A 20,278-nucleotide genomic window follows, 5' to 3' on the forward strand; every position below is an offset into this window, starting at 1 on the left:
GTCTGCAATGGTATAGCAGGGGGACCGTGGAAAGTTTAAAAGTAAGAATCAAGCCCATCATGGTGGCTCCAATCCTTACTTTTCTTTCTCCCCCATGGAGGGGAAGGGGTCCATGAAGTTTTAATAGATTGAAAAGGGGTGTGAAAGCTCAAAAAGGTTGGGAACCACTGCTTTTATGCCACATATGATCCAACAAAATCCAAATAATATCTGCAAACAAGCAATGTGCATGTGCAATGCAACAGTGAGTCTTTGCCCCAGCAACATCATCTGTCAATCATGGGTCTTGCCAGAAAACATATCTGGTAATTGTGGTTTCCCCAGATATTCTTCCTGGCAAGTGTAGGCTTCCCCGAAAATTCATTTGGAAGTGTTATCTATGAAGAAACTCAATTTTCTGAACAATTAAGAGAATACAGGAGGCAAACATTATCTGGGTCTCTCAGACCCCAAGAGCCTTTCAGTGCATTTTTTTGGAAAAGGAAACCACTGAAACGGATAAAAAACAATGCTGAAAGTTTCATACAATCTTTCTGTATATTTTATACAGTCTATCTGCAAGTCCATTTGTTCAAAAATCCCTCCTAAATGTAAGAGCTAGGTCCACCAAATTTGGTATGCACCTTCATCTTACCCTAACTTAAAGCAAGGAAGGATTTGGTTGTGCTGGGATAATGGGATGTGCCTGGAATTTGATTGTTTCTCATAAAATGGAAAGGGAGGGGTCTGGCAAGAGGGACATTTCTACTGCAGAATGCCCACATAAAGGCAGCAAGGGTCCAGAAAGGAGGACCTGGACAGCTATAACCCCATTGGGCCAGCAGGGTACACCAGTGGAGAAAGGGACAGCTATCTATTATATAGTTCAGAGAGTTTGTGTGCCTTGTGTCTGTCTGTCCCCCAGCTGGGGGACATGCTCCCCTCTCCCTGCAAAGCCACGGACAGGTGCTTCCTTACTTGGCCAAAAACTGCTGTGGTAAGAGAGGGCTGTGGCTGTCCTCTCTCCCCAGGGCAGCCTGCATGCTGAACACCTCATCCCTAGCCCCACCCCAGAGCAATGATTTAAATGAAGAAAACAAGTATTATTTAAGTTAAAGACCCAAGCAATGCCAGATAAATCTACTAGTCAGATCACAACGGCTGCCTCAGAATAAAAACAAATTTGATGCTTAAATACCTGCATAATTAATTTAGGATCTAACTGACCTCAATACCTTTTGAGAGACTTTTTTCCACTACCCTAAAACACGACAGGCATACAGAGAAAACGTCCACAGCCAGCAAACTGACGGTAAGTCCTAGCCGGGGTTAGCTGGTGGGGAATGCTTGCAGTTGCAAGAGAAAGAGAAGCCAACACTGATGGAGGACTCCCCAAAATTTGCCATGATCACCATGGAATCTTTAGTTCAGGGTTGGAGCTGCAGGGCAGCAACACAACCCTGCAAATTCTGTACCCGGCACACCATCTCCGACAGGGAAACGTTTGTTTTGGTGGGACCCATGCTGGCCCCTTTTCTCTTGTTGGATTCCTTTTGACAGGATAGTCAAGCCCTTAAGGACTGGAATGTGGTTGGTCAGGTGTCAGTAGCCAGGTGCCAGAGCTGTATGCAAGATGCTGGAGCCCAAGCCTGGAATCAGAATTGACCAAGGCTGGGAATGCTATCACCTGGAGTAAGGTAAGGCAGCTAGGGTTGCCAGATGGTTTAACCAAAAATTCTGTTGAAAAAAAAAAAAGGGGGGGGGGAGAGGGAGACCAAAGTTGTTGAGGGGGAAAAAAAAAAAGGACCCCAAGAGTTATTAAGGCCAAAAAAAAAAAAAAAAAATTTAAAAAAAAACAACAGCATGGCCTCTTTAAGAGCAGGGACAGTGAAGGCAACAGCAACTCTTACTGAGCATGCTCAATACACCCTAGGTATGACTTTCTGAGAGGCAGCTGTTTGCAATGCTACAGGGTGGCCATCTTCTCTGCCTTCTCTCCCTGCTCCGGACAAGACAGCTCTCCTGCAGAACCAGGTAAAAGGGGGGGGGGGGGGACTGGGTGGGCAGGCTGGGCCCAGTTGCTTAGGGTTGCCAGGTGTCCAGTATTGACCCAGACAGTCCTGGCTGGGGGGGGGGGGGGGAATTCAGAAAATACCAGACATTTTACGTGTCCAGTATTTTCTGATTTTTTTTTACTGGATAGGAGGCGAAAATACCAGACTGTCCGGGTCAATACCGGACACATGGCAACTCTAAAGGCAGCAGTGGGACTGGGACCAAGCCACGAGCCGTGCTAAGTCCAACACTGGAAACAGGAAGGTGCAGGAACTTTGAAACTATTGTAGGTGCGTGCAAATGCTTTTGAGCAGCCAGTACCGTGCTGTTGCTGCTGTTCTTCACAGCAGATCTGCTAATCCCCTCAGCCAATCAGCTAGTGAGTCCAAATGAAGCATGCATAGGCCCGTTTGACTGCCTTTTAGGTTAAGCTGGCACAGGGCCGGGCAAAATATGGCCCGTGGGCCACGTCCAACCCGTCCAGCTATTGGATCCAGCAGAAAGGTGCAGTGGGAACAGCAGCCAGGCTCCTTGCCTGCCCTGGCCCTGTATCTCACTCAGAAAAGCTAGCTGTTTTTCTGTGAACAGCTGCAAGCATGGGGAAGGGGTTGGAAGAAACTTTGTGCGCTGCCTCCTCCAGCACAATCTTGCAGTTCCCACTTCTCTGCCAGCCCCACTTCCGGGGGATGTTTGCTACGGGCTCTGCAGCCAGGTCCCTGGGAGCTGGACTGGCAACTACTGATTGTCCCGCTCTCAGGGAGCCAGCATGTACCCTGCAGCAGGGCCTATTTGAAATCATGGGATGGTGGGCAGGCCTGCCAAGGACAGTGGTTGCTCCAGACAGCTGGAGCAGACACCACCAATAGGGGGCCCTGTGGGGCTTTAGCAGCCCCTACCCGGAAAGGACGGGGAGCTGCTCCAAATGCTACCTGTTAACCAGAACCAGTAAACATCATCTGTTTAGGGTGATGCTTACCGGTTAACATTTCACATCCCTAGTCCTTACTCCCAACACAGCCTCATCTCTGCATGTACCATTCTAACCTGTTGCACAAGTAGCAGCTTGCATGCCTCTCCGCTTCCCCTTAACTACTAAGGTCCTGAGCCAACAAACCACTTGACACGTGCTTAATTTTAAGTATATGAGTTGTCCCATTCAATGTCAATAGAGCTACACTTGTGTTAAACTTGTGTTAAATTTTAAAATGCTTCACTGAATCAGTGCCTTAGACTGTAAATTCTCCCGGACATGGATCTGTATTTTCACATGTCTGTAGACTGTCTAGGACAGCAACATATTTCGTCTTTAATGTTGTGAACTGTAGCACAGCCATGCCAGCCCTCTTTGCTACTACCCTGTGGAGAAATCAAAAAGTAGGTTTCATAGCAGTGAGATTGAAGGAATCAAAATACACATTTCTGACTATCTAGCTGCACATCATTGTCATCAATTCTGGGGAATAGAAATGGGAAGATGCAAATACAAAAAAATCCTCAAATTCCAAAATACAGTACTAATGCAAAATAAAAATTCAAGTTATAGACACTCTGACATGAGTGGTCATTATGAAATGTGATTAGAAATAACAGACCAGATTAAATCCCTGTGTGATTCCATACACCTGGTCCTGTATGTCTCCAGAACACATCCAGAGTCAAATCCTATATTAACTTTATACCTGTCCTGTAGGCGTCAATACTATTTATACACATTGTCTTAATAAATTTGTAAGAGACACACTGGCTATATAGTGCACGTACTAGAAACAGGAAACACATTACAAACTTAATGTAGGTATCAACCTGCCAAGATTTTATGCCAGAATTGATTGCTAGCTGACTTTAAAATACAATAGTACCCTATTTTGCAAATTTCTAAATATATATGCTATGTATTCATCCAGCCAAATGAACACTAATAAATCATGCTTTGCCTCCAACCAGACATCTAACATAACCTCCACCTACTCACCTCCTCTCCTGTGTAAATAGAGGAAGCACCCGCCATTGTCAGTCATGCTGCCGATCCCACCCACACATGCCACTATCATAATAAAAAAGGGAATGCATTAAGGTAGTGATCACCCTCTATTGTTAGATGTTTAAAATAATCTCATCTGCAACAGATGCAGGCTCCGTCTAATAGAGCGCTCATGCCAAAACATGTCCTTCCCAGATTACACTACAGTTGACTGAATCTTTATCCTCATTCCTTTGCTGGCCTTCTTCCCATGGGATTCTATACTTTCCAAATAACATCTTTCTCATTCCTGGACAGGAAAAGGGATCTTGTCCTGGGTTGCTAACTCTGGTGAGGTTTAATTATTTGATCTATTTATGAACCAAAGCTAACTTGACCTCCATACAGGAAATATACAAAGGTAGGAGATCGGAAATGTGGTACAGTCGCGTTCATGGAACATCCTTCGAATCATTTGTTGAATGCTAGTTGTTGCACCCAACTGGAACAGGAAAAGGGGTCATGCTCTCAGACCAACACCATCTACTTAGAGACCGTGTGCCTTTCCGATAGTTCTTGCTTTCTCCAGCCCCACCAGCAGTATGACCCTGGATTGCATACCTATAGCTCATTGCATCCTAGCTCTCCTCCATCATTATTTTACTTACACCCTTAATCCCTAAAGGACAGTCCTCAGAACAGTGGATGCCTCTGGAGACTCTGCAGATGCCAGTGGAGGCTCTGCAGATGCATTTCCCATACAGAAGGGTATTCCCAGTTTTTGGGACCAGCTAGGATCTTGCTATGGAATCAATGCTTTTGTGCCATGACTGCGGGCATGAGTTTGGGGGCAGAGGAGCATACGCGACTTGGTGCCTTTTCCTTAGAACAATGATCCATCACGTCTAGTATCTTTACTGAACATCCAACGCCCAGGGAACCACAGAGAACATCTCCTGATTTATCTAAGAAAGGAACAGTTTGCTTCCGAAATATGCAGGCAGCTCACAGTCATTCACAAAGTACATTTTTATCATCTGAAGTCACCAGAACTTAAAACAACAGGTTCTTGAATACAAATAAAGAGCATATGTCACTTGAATTTTTCATTTGCAGGATATATTATAGAATGAAGGAAGCGAGTTCATAATTCAGGTTGTTTCAGGCTTCACATTTCAAGTCAGATTTTGACCTTCCTGCCTCAAACTTCTTCATGAAACAGTTTAAGATCTAACAAGTGATAGGCCACACAACCAAATGTAAGAGGTTTGGGCATGAAAAAGTTTTAAAATGTGGATCTGAACCTGGATTTGAATTTGCAATTCAAGCCCATCTTTCTATTTCCTCTGAAACCTCCCTCCCCCTCAACATGAGCTTATTATACTCTCTACCAAGAGTTATATAAAGCAAAAAGCATTAAAGTTTAAACACAATTACTTCCTTGTTGACCTCATCAATAAAAGACAAAGAACAGTAATAGGTTTTGGAATTTATCTAGTTATTATGGCATAATTGCTACATAAAACTTCAATTTATGGGGCAGAAAATCTCCAGCTAAAAAATTAACTTGTCTGCAGCCTGTCTGGCTTCTTCAAGTTTACAAAGCACAGTTTTAGCTTTGTGAAGGCATTACTATACAGTTCTGCAGAGCTACAAAACTTGCTTTAATTATTTGGTTATTGAACCCAGCTAGAAGACCTAAGGTTCCAACCAGTAGGGCACATGCAGTCTTGTTTTATTAATCAGCATTATTACTTTTCCTTAAAATTTGTATTAAAGTAGCACCTTGAGGTGCCCATTCTGCAAGGTTCCCCTTCCCCTTTTAGTCAGCTTTACAATCTAAATAGCAAAAGGAGCATTAATAGTAATTTTATAAATGAACAACTAAGGCACAGACACATCAAGTGACTTGCCCAAGGTCAAAAGTACATTTGTGACATTGAACCCTGATCTTCTAAGCACCATACTCCTGGGCAAATTGTGCATACACAATTAATGAGCTGCAAATATTTTTTGTTTTTGTTTTTTGCACAGAAAAAAGCTTCTGCAGGAACATTGCTGCAGTTCTGCCTTTTGCCCACCAGACAGCCCTGATGCTAGAACACAGCAGCTGCTCCCAGCCACCTAGGTCAGGGGTTGGCTTCCTTTGGCTGGGCCAGCCAGGGTAATCTGTTGGTAGACCGCGAGACATTTTTCTGACACTGCTGTAGATGCTCAGTGTCCCCCAGCTCCCAATGGCTGAAAACGGTGAACCATGGCCACTGGGAGCTACCGGGAAGGATCGGATTCACTCTTTTGGGGGTCCACGGCTATTCAGTTTTCTGAGGCTGGGGTTCAGAGTGCAGTAGGGCAGTATGGAGTAAGGCAGGGGACAGAGTTCAGAAGGGACTGGAGGTGCATGCACTGGGGTGATGAGGCATTTGGGGTACAAGAGGGAGCAGGGACCAAGGGGTTTTGAGAGCAGGATGGCGCTAAAGACAGGAGGTGGGGGTGCAGGGTCTGAGTGGGAATTAGGCTAAGGGAGGGGGCTCAGGGCTGGGCAGGGTGTTTGGGGAGTGAGGCACTTGCCTGAGGCAGTTCCCCTCTGGTGGCACAGGCCCCAGGGAGGGAGAGGAAGAAAGAGGGGGTTCTGTGCGCTGCCCTGCACTCGTCTGCAGGCATTGCCCCTGCAGCTCCCATTGGTTGCAATTCCACAGAGAGAAATGCACTGCCAGAGGTTGGTTCCCAGCACTTGCAGCTCCAGGCCAGAGGGAGGAACAGCAGTGTGCAAAGCTGAATCTCCTCCCCCTCTGCTAGACAGGGTTGGAACCCAAGTGCTTTAGAGGCTGCAGGGCCCTGGGCTAACGGGGCCTCGCAATAGGGCTTCAATTTTGGCAGCCCATACATAATTTTCCGGGGCCCCCAATGCCTCTTTCTAAATCCAGCCCTGCTGCAAATGGTCAATGTCATCAAAATGTGTCTCAGCCTGCCAGGGGATTACCCTGAGGGACAAGATCCAAAAGTTGCCAGCTCCCGAGCCAGGGAAAAGAAAAAACCTGAAGAGCCTTCTTTGCAACTGGCCAAGTCAGAGGATACAAGGAGACCAAGAGCATGGGATTGTAGGGGTATCAAACAGAAGTAGGAGCTGAACTGGAGAGGAGGCACAGGGGATTGAGGACAGGGATGTGCCTGATAGAGAGCTTCTCCCATCCAGCCCCTGACTGACCCCCTAGCCTCTTCCTTTCACTGAAGCACATCTGCACCTGTCCCCATATGTCTCTGTGCTCCCAAACAGTTCCTCCCCAACCCCCAAGAAAACCTGTTCCAAACTTTTCCAACCTACACCCAACAACTCTTCAAGTTCACACCCAGGCTCCTTCCCAGCAATTATTTCCCTCTCCCTCAACTCCTCCATTACCCCTGACTCCCCCAAGGCTTTGCACTGCTTCAGAGGGGTGCAGGAAATAGAGTGCTATATTGTAGTTTAAATGAATTCCTCAGAAGTTCTGTATTAATATGCCTAGTAAGGAATCTATTTGTCAAAACACATTTTCTGGATCTTTTTACCTACTTGACAGGTATTTAATGGCCCAAAATAATCAAAGCTAGTGTGATTATCTTTGTTGTTTTGACAACTAAAATATGCAGAATTTTGCAAAATTTGAAAATATTGTGTGCGCAGGATTTTTACATTTTTTAGTACAGAAATCCCTCAGGAGTAACCATTCCAGCCTTAATGACAAGAACATCTTTAGCCATTCTATCTGTTGCGCACGCACATGCACACACCCTTCCCATCTTAAACAAGAAAAAGGCTACTACGAGCTCCAAGTTTCAGGCACCACAAATATAAACCTGGAAATAAAAATGTTAAGACTGACTGCTCTGATCTCAGATCAGAATCATTCAGATTTGTCAGAAGCTGTTACACAGGAAAAAAATTGAACAGTCAATGTAGCCCGATGGACAATAAATCAAAAAGCGAAAAGTGGCATCCATAAGTTCTGACAGAGGGCACTGGGTGCTGCCAATGCATTTTCAAAACTTTTATAGAGGAAAAAATAAAATCAAAATCACTTTGTTTTCCTTTTTACCTGATCTATGATAGATTAAGGACAGGCACATGCTAACTCAAGCCCCTCTTCAACACATTCAGTACTTTTCAGGATATTTCATCTTCCGACTCCCCAAAAAAGGCAACTATATGAAGAAATGGCTTTGCTATTAAGAGATGCTAGCCCAGGACTAGGCAAGATGTGGCCAGGGGGCCAGACCTGGCCCACATAACACTTTGATCTGGCCCATGGACTGCATCTGGCCACCTTCTATTTAACTTGATGCCTGTGCCACCAAATTTCCAGGCAAGGTTCAGGCAGCAGGATCCTATGTAAATGGCCTCTTGTGAGGTTGGCCCTGGCATTGCGCTCCAGCCATTGTGACCTGGTGTAGGTGGCTGCAGTGCCACTTACATTTGGCCCATCTGCCCCTTCATAGAAGGAGATGGGGGACAGACTCACCAAACCTCAGTGGCACTGTAACCACCTGTGCCAGGTTGTAAGGACCAGTTTGGGGAGCTGAGCCCAGCCCTGCACAAGCAGGAGCAGTTGCAGCAAGTTGATCCCACTGTGAAACCTACTACAGCTATCCCTGACTGACTTTTTTTTCCCTCCACCTCTGCTGTACAATTTACTAAAAAAAAAAAAATCTTGCACTAACAGCAAGATTAATATAACCCTATTTCTTTCCATGACTGCACACAGGTGAAAATGACTGGAACTTTGCACCATCAGCAGAATTGTTTGCTAAGGAAGGAACAGAATCCAGCTCCCACACTCAAGTCTGTGCAAGGGTAACAGGAGTAAAAAGTATTATATTCACTAAAGCAAATGGATATCGCCAATTACACACTTGGAGCAGAACTGATGAATAAGATGGTGCCATTTAGCAATCACTTTTCAGAACAGAACTGCACTTCAAAATTCTAAGAAGGCTTTTGAAAGCAACACTGAATAGGAAATAAATGCATTGTTTTGAAGTGAGGGGTAGGTCTACTATTCACATACAAATGTACGAGTTGCACTCCACAACTTAGAACCTACGCTATGCAAGTCAGTAGCAAATCTTCCATGGCATTCCACTGCATCTGGCTCCAGCACTTCTATGCATTATAAATAGATAGCTATTTCCTCTTTTGGTAAAGCGTTCCTTCTATTGTGAAGGCTGCTATTGCTGTTAAGTAAAGTGCACCCATTTCACAAGTAAAGAGGGGGATAAAAAGATCTCATGTGAAGTGCTGCACTGCATTCATGTGGGAGAACAGGTTCCTTTAAGAGGAGAGAGCCAATGAATGGGATGACTCCATGGATTAGTAACGGAAAGAGCCTTTTAGGATGTGAAATGACCTATCAAGGTCCAATCCCCAGAATACTCTACCATAATTAGCACCTTTAGAAGCCAGCTCCAAGGCCTAGGACTCAATGGGCCTACGTTCTGTCATCTATGTGACCCATTTGTGCTAGTCTGGCAACATAAGGGGTTGTAAACCTGGAAGAAATGGCTTATTGGAACTAGCCTCAGTTTTGAAAAAAGGCTAGAACAGAGCCAGGAGAATAGCTCTATGCCCTTCATCTGCTCTCACATCTCACACTCTGAGGTAGATGGAGGGGTGGGGGGGCGGTGGCTAGAATGATTTCTGACTATGCTCAGATGTGAAATGGATTGTAAGAGGATGCTGCTAAAGAGCACAGATTAAGCAGCACTGAGACTGCTCTAATATATACCAGGAAAATTAGAATATACATGATCAAAGGTGGTTTAAAGATGCTTTTGCCCTCAAAATCTCTTCCTGCATCTAGTGTAGATCAGAGAGAATTTGTCCAGAGACTAAAATACACAGTGGTCCCTTCTGGTCAGGGAAGATGTCTATAACACATAGGCTACGTCTACACTGGCCCCTTTTCCAAAAGGGGCATGTTAATTTCACAGGTCGTAATAGGGAAATCCGCGGGCGATTTAAATATCCCCCGCGGCATTTAAATAAAAATGTCCGCCGCTTTTTTCCGGCTTTTAGAAAAGCCGGAAAAGAGCGTCTACACTGGCCCCGATCCTCCGGAAAAAGCGCCCTTTTCCGGAGGATCTTATTCTACTTATCCTACTTCAAAGTAGGAATAAGATCCTCCGGAAAAGGGCGCTTTTTCCGGAGGATCGGGGCCAGTGTAGACGCTCTTTTCCGGCTTTTCTAAAAGCCGGAAAAAAGCGGCGGACATTTTTATTTAAATGCCGCGGGGGATATTTAAATCGCCCGCGGATTTCCCTATTACGACCTGTGAAATTAACATGCCCCTTTCGGAAAAGGGGCCAGTGTAGACGAGCCCATAGTTTTTAAGATGACAGTATCCCTTAAAGAGGTAAAGAATTCTACCTGTTTATTAAACTAATTGTACCTTTGATTATTAAAAAAAGTGAAAGAATTTTTAAAATCTCATTTGCTTATTAGTTTTTTCTCTCTTCATTGCTTCCATTTCTCTAACAAATCAGTGAAGACTGTTTCACTTTGGGATACTTGTTGCTTTTATAAGGCTTCAAAAAAGGCAGATAGGCATTAACATGGTTTAGAGCAAGTGCTTTAGAACAAGTGATTTCACTGGAATTTTAAAAATAAAAATTGTGGCAACATTCATCTAGGGCTTTAAAGTTAGAAAATCTTGGTTTGGCCCAAAAATTAAAAACTGGGAAAATTTTAAACTAACAGTTTCATTGATAAGTCAGAAAGGGAAATTTTGCACTACTCTTTTTCCTGCATAGACAGACCATATAATTACAAAAAACTCTTCAAATATTAAGAGTTTAACCTAAACTGTAAAAAGCTGCCATTGAATAATTGGGACAAAAATGGATCGTTAGCCTACCTGCTGTTTATAAGTGATATTGCACCTTTTATTATGTAACAGTAGCAACAAGTGTGATTCCTACAACACACAGGTGCAAGGGAAGTTATACCCTCCACTTTTCATTTCACAGTATTCCCAGTTAAGGCCCTGATCTTATAAAATCATACACATGCTTAATGAATGCGAGTAATGCCATTGTGCTAAAAGTTAAGCATGTGTATTAGCAATGTAATAGTGCAGTCAGTTAAACGATTAACCATTAAGCAGATGCTTATTGGTTAATGCTACTAATCACACGCAACTCCCCTCTCCCTCCCCTCTCAGCTGTGCTTTTAAAGGCACTTGAGAGCTGGTGGGCAGGCATGCTGGCTCAGTCACAGCTCGTGCAGGATTGCAGCAGCTACTCCCTCACATTGATAAACTATTAGAGAAAGCTTCCATAAACATCACAGAACAGATCCTGCCGGAGCAGCCTCTGCCCACAGCCAGCCCAGACTGCCGGTGGCAGAGGTTGATTTGCAGCAGCAGCAGTCTCTGTCCGTGGTGAACCTGGGTCCACCATGGGTAGAGGCTGCTTTGTGACAGCCTCCCTTGCCCCCAGCCATGCTGCTGCCTCTACTAGAGGCAGCATTGCGGAGATGGCGCTGGGGGGAAAGCAGCTTTTAAGCCAGTTCCCTCTCCCCGCACTGGCTCCTGCTCCCCCGTCCCCAACTCCCTCTCATACAGAGGCAGCAGAGGGTGGGGAAGCGAGTAGTTGAATAGTCAATTTGGCTACTCACTTTCATCCCTATTTCAGACATGGCCATTGAAATTTCAGTGGAACTACAACATTTCACAGCAGCTGGGAATCTGCCCCATGGGTTTTAAAAGTCATTTCTGCAAATACCTGCCTGTATCCTGGAAAAGCAATGCCATGTCCAAGGAACACGTCTGCTTTTCCGAAAAGTTTTTTGAAAAAGCGAAAACGCTCTTTCGCCCTACCTGTAAACCTCGTTCTACAAGGCATAAGGGAGGTATCAAAACAGCAGTTTTTTTCTGAAATTTAGCATCATGTAGACATAGCAAATTTCGGAAGAGCCTCTTTCGAAAGAAAATCTGAAAAAGTTATGCAATTTCTGATTTATCTTTGCAGTGCAGACCTAGCCTGAGGCTAGGGCATAACATTTGTTATGAACATTTGTGAAAACTCTGAGTTTAGTTGCTGCCACTGAGAACAATTGTATGTCCCAGGCAACTACACTGACCGGCCTGTTTCAGAAACTTTAAAAACCGACAATAGTTTCATATTGGTGAGGTCACAAATTAAGGGGACGGCAGGATCCAATTTGCAGCAGAGCCAACAGAATCACAAAAAACTCAAGGTCAACGTGAGCTGACAGTGCAGATAATTTAATTGAAAAAAAAAAACCAACACACTTCACTTTACTTATCTAACCCATTTAGTCCCATTATTTAACAGAGAATGGCTGTAGATGATTAGTCCCAAAACATTACACAGGAAACTAGATTGTAGGTCCGTGGCATACTTTACAAGTGCTGGAGGTTGCACTCTGGCCTCAGTGATAGCTAATTAAAGCAGAGGTAGGGGACCTTTTTTGAGTCGGGAGCCACTGATCCACAAAAAAATCATTCAGGGGCTGCACACAAGTGAAAAGCAAAAAACCCACAAACCCTCACTGATGTAGCCCCCAACTGAGAAGGAGAAAGACACTCCCCACATTCCCTTTGCACACCAGAGCCTAGGAGGGCCCAACCTAGTAGACTTCGTGTGCTCCAACCTCTCGGTGGGGCAGCAGGGGGGCTGAAGAGGCAGTGTGGACTCCCCAAGGCTGGAGAGGGCCCTGGCCCTCGAGGGCTGGATCCAGGCTGCATCCAGCCCCTGTGCCTTAGGTTCCCCATTCCTGAATAAAGCAACCACTGGGGGGACCCATCAGATTTGCTTTTGCAGAAATAATTGATAGTGCTGGTTTCTGACATATAAAAAATATTAGCACTGTATGCCACCATGAAAGGCATGGGAAGCATTCTGCAAAATAAGACCCTAATTCTGCAAACAACATGTTTAACTTGAAGCATAAGAATAGTCCCATTGAAGTTAATGGCACTACTCATGCCAGCCTAGGCATGTATGTGTTTGAAGTTAAATCTTGTGAAACCCACTAGTGAGTGCACATTAGAGATACCCTAGGGAGCTCAATCCTCAGAGAAACAGAGTTATTACAGCCCCAGGAAGAGAGCCTTGGCTCCACAGCACAACTGTAGCAGCTCATGCTTTTTGCTTTTCAGTCCCCGACCTCATTTGCCAGCACATTAGTTGGGGGACTTTGCACTTGCACCCCTGAAATCAATGGGAACTTCACTAATAACTTCAGTGGCCACAGGGTGAAATCCTAATTCTTCAAACTTACCAATATTGGGCAGAAATGTAAAGAAGCATACTGAAATCTTAAAGTTAGAAGGACATAGCTCAAAATGTTCGCTCCCAGCACTTTACTAATAGATAAATGCTGACTATAGTAATCTCAGAGTAATCCCACTGTGGTACTTAATAACCTAATATTATCCTTTGCAATCATCAGGTGCTCAGGTACTGCAGTTATGGGCACCAGGGTATGAAACTAGATAACAAATGTATATTATGTCTTTTGGCAAATGCTGTCTTTTTAATGAAAGCCATTATATAATAATAGAACAATGTAAATACTAGCACAACAGTGTTTGGTACTGAAGTGGGGGGGGAGATAATGTTCATGAGAAGTACCAGATAAACTCCGGATTTGATTATGCAGGATTATCAAAGAGGTACAGAAAAGTCAGCAGCAATATGAACTCTGCCACAGTGTTTAAGTCATCATACATCACCTAGAATACAACAAGCCGCCCCACTAAAGTGATAGGTTAATTCAGCCTCCATATCCAATAAGGGCCCAACTTACAAAGATATTTGGACAGCTAAAGACACAGATAAGCACCTAAAGGGATTTTCCAAAGCTCCTATGTGCTTAATTCCAATTCAGATAGAGCAGGGACTTCAATTTAGGTCTCTGAAATCTAGGCAAGTGTTGTAACCAACAGCCTACAAAGTCAGTGTCTGCCTCAGTGCCCACACAGTTACTTATACAAATATAGTGTGACTCCACAGCCTAGTGGTTAATGCTAGAAATGTGGGGAACAGGTTCAAGTTCATACTCTGAATCCTGCAAAACAGGGTCTTGGAGAACAGAACAGAACAGAACTTGGGAGTCCTCTGCATGCCCTGTAAGTGCTCTAATTGTAATGCTGTTCGCTAATGAGGTCTTTTATCCACACCCTAGAAATTCCATCCCAGACCTGAAAAACCTTCCCACCAAATGCTTCCTTGAAAGTGGCCCATTTCACTAAACTATTCCCAATCCACTTTACAAATAACTCTCAATGTAATTTCTACTTAATGTCATGATCCAGCAAGTCAAAGGAGAAAGGTTTATGAAGGTACTAGTGTCCCATTCTGGTTCAGTGCTGAGTGCTGGCTTTCTTCCCCAGCACCCCAGATTTTCAGAAAAAGTCTCAGAGTTCTTGGATCTCAGAGGGATAGCCAGTCTGTGTAACAGTGAGTTGAGGTCCCCTCCAATACTGCACCCCCGTAGCAGCAAGAACAGACTCCGCCCACCGGTAGAATAGAGGGGATTCATTGCTTCTCCAGGATACAGCACAGCATAGACGTGACGTGTTTACAGCAGTCTGGGCCAGGATTCCTCAGACCCCTTGAGATGGGGTCCCTAGGCCCCTGGATTCCAGCCCTCTCCTTAGACTGGTACCGTCAGTGGGGGGTCTTCCACAGCCCACCGCCCAAGCATAGCAACCAGCAAGGTACTGACACTACATCACAACATGTTGGCGAGTCAGTGGGAATCACACATCACAACACAGGGGGACCCCGGGATACAGAGCAGACAGCACCCCCACTATGCCACAGTCTGTAACTTTAAAAATAACTAGTCCTGTGACATGTTAGAGCAGTGGTGTGACGGGGTGAAGCAACCCGGTCACCCACAAGCACCCGCGGCCGCGAGCGCCGGCGGGGTTAGCCCCAGCTGCGTCGCCGTGCGCGGGAGGTGGGGCAATGACGCGTCATCGGGACGCACCCGGTGAGGTCACCGATGCGACGGGCACCAGCAGGGCGGGGCACCCGGAAGTGGGGAAAGACGCGCCGGCCGGCGTGGATAAGAGCGCCCAAGCAGGGAGAAGCAGGGGAGGGCAACTGGGGAGCGGAGGAGGTGATCCGGGGTGAAAGGAAGGAGGAGGGCAAGGTAGGAGGCCCCAGGGGGGGAAGGGCTAGCTGCCCGACCCACACCGGAGACTACGGGCGGAAGGTAAGAGCCCGACAGCGGGGTGGTATCGGCCCAGGGAGGGGTCGTGGAGCCCGAGAGCAAGTGCGTTTAGGGGTAAACCCCCGCTTGCTACCATTGGGAGCTGTGCTCCTGGTGTTAGGGCCCTGGGCCGGGGTCCGGAGTGAGGGTGGGCCCGGACCCTCACCCCGCCCTTGGGGGGGCAATAGCCGTGTGGCTGCCGGCACGAGCAGCGTTCCAGATAGAGTACCGGGTGACAAGTGGTCTCCAACCTTTTTAAGCATAATATCGCTTTTTGAATTTAAATGCAATCCAGGATCCACCTCAAACCCAAACATCCTTGCACCTCCTCCTTCCCACCCCTTCTCACTCCATCCTCACTCACTTTTATCAGGCTTCCGGCTGGGGTGGGGGGGGATGCAGACTCTGATCTTGGGCTAAAGGATTTAGAGTGTGGGGGGGGGGGTTCTGAGCTGAGCCTGGGGCAGAGAGTTGAGGTGCAAGAGGGGGTTCAGGCTCTGGGAGGGAGTTTGGGTGCAGGGGGACTCAGGGCTAGAGCAGTGGTTTGGAGTGCAGGAGGGGTTCAGGACTGGGGCCTGGGTTTGGAATGCAGGCTCCAGCTGGGCACCGCTTATCACAGGTGGCTTTTGGATGGTGGTGAATGGGACTAAGGCAGGCTCACTCCTACTCTGGCCTTGTACCACTTCCAAAAGCAGCCAGCAAACTCTCTCCATTCCTGCCCTCCTTCCTCCCCCATCCTCCTCCACGCTCTGTGGAGATGGAGTACAGGGTAGAGGGAGGGACACCCTGACATCAGCACCCCCTCCCTTCCTCTTCTTCCCTGCCCTGCACAGCAAGCGAGAGGCTCCCAGCACTGGGAGGCAGCTCCAAGGCAGAGAGCAGGAGCAACACTGCAGTGCTTAGAGGAGCAGATGGAGGGCAGGCACTTGACAGCCTCCTGGCCCAACCTGTCAGGATCACCTGTCAAAGGCTCCAAGATCTACCAGTAGATCCTGGTCTCCTGGTTGGTGACCACTGCCTTAGAGACTAACCAAAATATATAGAATCATGAGTTTTCACGTGGGTTTTGCCCAGAAAAGCTCATGATTCTATACATTTTGGTTTGTCTCTGAGGTGCCACAGGACCACTCGCTGGCTATGTCTAGACTGACATGATTTTCCGCAAATGCTTTTAACGGAAAAGTTTTCCGTTAAAAGCATTTGTGGAAAAGAGCATCTAGATTGGCACGGACGTTTTTCCGAAAAAGCACTTTTTGCGGAAGAGCATCTGTGCCAATCTAGACACACTTTTGCGCAAAAAAGCCCCCTTCATCATTTTCGCGCTCGGCCTTTTTTTGCGCAAAACAAATCTGAGCTGTCTACACTGGCCCTTTTGCACAAAAGCTTTGCGCAAAAGGGACTTTTGCCTGAATGGGAGCAGCATAGTATTTTCGCAAGAAGCACTGATTTCAGGCAGTAGGAAGTCAGTGTTCTTGCGGAAATTCAAGCGGCCAGTGCAGACAGCTGGCAAGTTTTCCACAAAAGCAGCTGCTTTTGCGGAAAAAGCTTGCCAGTCTAGACACAGCCATTGTTTTCAGAGTTAATAGGTCTCTGAACAGACACTGAAGAATGTCCAGGATGATCAGCTTACGGGTTTGGCACCCCTAAAACATTTTATTTATAAAAAGCAGAGGCAGGGAAAGGTGGGGTGAGGGACTTAAAATTTTAGGCTATAAACCCAGCAAAAAGGAGCTAGGTAAAAGGTCTGGTATCATAATGCAATCAGCGTCTCCTTGCCTCATGACCAGTTCAGGAGCAGTGCTTAAAATCCTGACAATTTGTCCCAGTCTTGAAGTGCTTTCAGGAGGGAAACCTACATTGAATTTAAACACAGGCTGCCAGGGATCAATGCCCAGCTCTTGTACAGCACTTCGCTCGACAAGACGACTAGTCTCATTTCCCCCAGTTTACAGCTGGGGAAAAGTCAGGCGTGCCCGAGCTCCATATCCCAGGAAGGTTCCAGTTCCCCCCACTTCGAGTCCACTTAAACCTCTCAAAGTGTAGGCGCAGCCTGTGCTTGGGAAGCGCCTGGCCGGCTGCAGCTGCAAGAAACGGCACCCGGAGCCTGACCCGAGCCGACCCCCCAATGTAACCAAGCCCCTGCCCAGGGCACAGAGCACGCCCCCAGGTCCGCACACGAGAGAAGGGCGGGGCCTCGGCACTCCCCGGATAACACGCTCGGGTCTGACCCAAGCGCCGCCCGCAGGCGGGCTCCCACGCCCCCCGCCTCACCTGCCGCCGCGGCGGGTCCTAGGACACTGCAGCCGCCGCAGCCTCTGCCCGGGCTGCTCCTCGTGTCGCCGCTCCAGCTGAGTCTCCGCGTTCTGGTCCCCGCCCCTCGGCGGGCTGGCGCTCCCGACCTGCGCTGCAAGGGGCAGCGGCAAGCGCCTCCCCTCCTGCACTGGCGCCCTTCTTGCTGGCCAGCCCCTGAGCCCAGCAGCACGGCTCTCAGGCAGGACAGGCACTTGCTCATGCTCAGTGCCTGCATGGTCACTTACTTTCTACCCGCCCCTGACCCACCCGAATGCATTGTGGGGACTGTAGTTTGGTTAGGCAGTCCTACTTGAGTGTCTGAAACAAAATACAGGACCATGTAGCACTTTAAAGACTAACAAGATGGTTTATTAGATGATGAGCTTTCGTGGGCCAGACCCACTTCCTCAGATCAAATAGTGGAAGAAAGTAGTCACAACCATATATACCAAAGGATACAATTAAAAAAAATGAACAAATATGAAAAGGACAAATCACATTGCAGAACAGAAGGGGGATGCGGGGGGGTGGGAAGGGGGAGGAAGGAAGGTAAGTGTCTGTGAATTGCTGATATTAAAGGTAGGGAGAGTGGGATGTTTGTGAGTTAATGGTATTACAGGTGATAATTGGGGAAACTGTCTTGGTAATGGGTGAGAAAGTTCAAAGACTTGTTAAGTCCTTGTTGGCAAGTGTCGAATTTTAACATGAATGACAGTTCAGAGGATTCCCTTTCAAGTGCAGATGTAAAAGGTCTTTGTAGCAGAATGCAGGTGGCTAAGTCATTTAGAGAGTGTCCATTCTGGCAATGCCCACAAAACAGATATCAGACAAGATCACAAAGAGAAAACAGTTTCTTGCCACTTTAACCAGAAAGGACACTCTCTAAATGACTTAGCCACCTGCATTCTGCTACAAAGACCTTTTACATCTGCACTTGAAAGGGAATCCTCTGAACTGTCATTCATGTTAAAATTCGACACTTGCCAACAAGGACTTAACAAGTCTTTGAACTTTCTCACCCATTACCAAGACAGTTTCCCCAATTATCACCTGTAATACCATTAACTCACAAACATCCCACTCTCCCTACCTTTAATATCAGCAATTCACAGACACTTACCTTCCTTCCTCCCCCTTCCCACCCCCCCGCATCCCCCTTCTGTTCTGCAATGTGATTTGTCCTTTTCATATTTGTTCATTTTTTTTAATTGTATCCTTTGGTATATATGGTTGTGACTACTTTCTTCCACTATTTGATCTGAGGAAGTGAGTCTGGCCCACGAAAGCTCATCATCTAATAAACCATCTTGTTAGTCTTTAAAGTGCTACATTGTCCTGCATTTTGGAAGAAAATAGTCACAATAGTCTTCCACTATTTGATCTGAGGAAGTGGGTCTGGCCCACGAAAGCTCATCATCTAATAAACCATCTTGTTAGTCTTTACAGTGCTACATAGTCCTGTATTTTGTTTCAGCTACACCAGACTAACACGGCTACATCTCTATCACTATTCTACTTGAGTGTCGGTTTTCCTGGTCCTGTGAGTGGAGAGAAGAGGAGGACTAGTCTTCTGCGTCTCCTATTTTGAACACTTAACTGCAGTGTAATTATTTTATTCAGTCTCAAGCCTAGGTTGTGAGAGGGATAAGGTGGGTGAGGTAATATTCTTTATTGGAGCAACATCTGTGAGTATGCAAGAGAGAAGCTTTGACACTGAGAATCATAGAACACTAGAACCAGAAAGGACCTCGAAAGGTCATTGAGTCCAGTCCCCCTGCCCTCCTGGCAGGACCCAACACCGTCTAGAGCAGTGTTTCCCACATGGTGCTCTGCAGCACCCTGGGGTTCTGTGAAATTAAAGTAAGGGTGCTGCAAGAACCCAATCACCCCCTCTTAAAGAGACAGAGAGGACCTGGTGCGCAAATGCCGGCTCCTTCTCTAGTTCCCCATCACTTTCAGACACCTCCCCTCCCCGCTTTTTTTTTTTTTTTTTACAAATTTTGCACCCAGCTGTAGGGGTTCCTTGAAATTTTTCCAAGTTTAAAAGGGTTCCGTGGCCAAATAAAATTGGGAAACACTGGTCTAGACCATCCTTGATAGATACCTATCTAACCTGCTCTTAAATAGTTCCAGTGATAGAGATCCCACAACCTCCCTAGGCAACTTATTCCAGTGTTTAACCACTGTGATAGTTAGGAAATTTTTCCTAATATCCAACCTAAACCTCCCTTTCTGCCATTTAAGCTCATTGCTTCTTGTCCTATCCTCAGAGGCCAAGGAGAACAATTTTTCTACTTCTTCCTTGTGATACTCTTTTAAATACTTGAAAACTGCTATCATGTCCCCTCTCAGTCTTCTCCTTTCCAAACTAAACAAGCCCAATTCTTTCAGTCTTCCCTCATAGGTCTTGTTCTCTAGACCTTTAATCATTCTTGTTGCTCTTCTCTGGACCTTCTCCAATTTCTCCACATCTTTCATGAAAAGTGGTGCCCAGAACTGGACATAATACTCGAACTGAGGCCTAATCAATGCAGAGTAGAGAGGAAGAATAACTTCTTGTGTCTTGCTCACAACACTCCTGTTAATGCATCCCAGAATCATATTTGCTTTTTTTGCAACAGCATCACACTGTTGACTCATATTCAACTTGTGGTCTACTATGACCCCTAGATACCTTTTTGCAGTACTCCTTCCTAGACAGTCGCTTCCCATTCTGTATGTATGAAACTGACTGTTCCTTCCTAAGTGGAGTACTTTGCATTTGTCATTAAACT

The 20,278-nt window shown here is 46.2% G+C and overlaps 1 protein-coding gene across 2 annotated transcripts in view; it reads right to left on the reverse strand.

The window, feature by feature from the left end:
- Positions 1-17,749, reverse strand: part of POMGNT2 (protein O-linked mannose N-acetylglucosaminyltransferase 2 (beta 1,4-)) — a 49,001-nt gene extending 31,252 nt beyond the window's left edge. For both annotated transcript variants that reach the window (XM_075921954.1, XM_075921955.1), the window contains exon 1: positions 17,484-17,749. The gene's annotated coding sequence lies outside the window, so the exon portion shown is untranslated. The remainder of the gene's footprint in view (positions 1-17,483) is intronic.
- Positions 17,750-20,278: the final 2,529 nt, after the last annotated feature.

The sequence above is a fragment of the Pelodiscus sinensis genome, chromosome 2, assembly GCF_049634645.1.
Source record: "Pelodiscus sinensis isolate JC-2024 chromosome 2, ASM4963464v1, whole genome shotgun sequence".
Classification (NCBI taxonomy): domain Eukaryota; kingdom Metazoa; phylum Chordata; order Testudines; family Trionychidae; genus Pelodiscus; species Pelodiscus sinensis.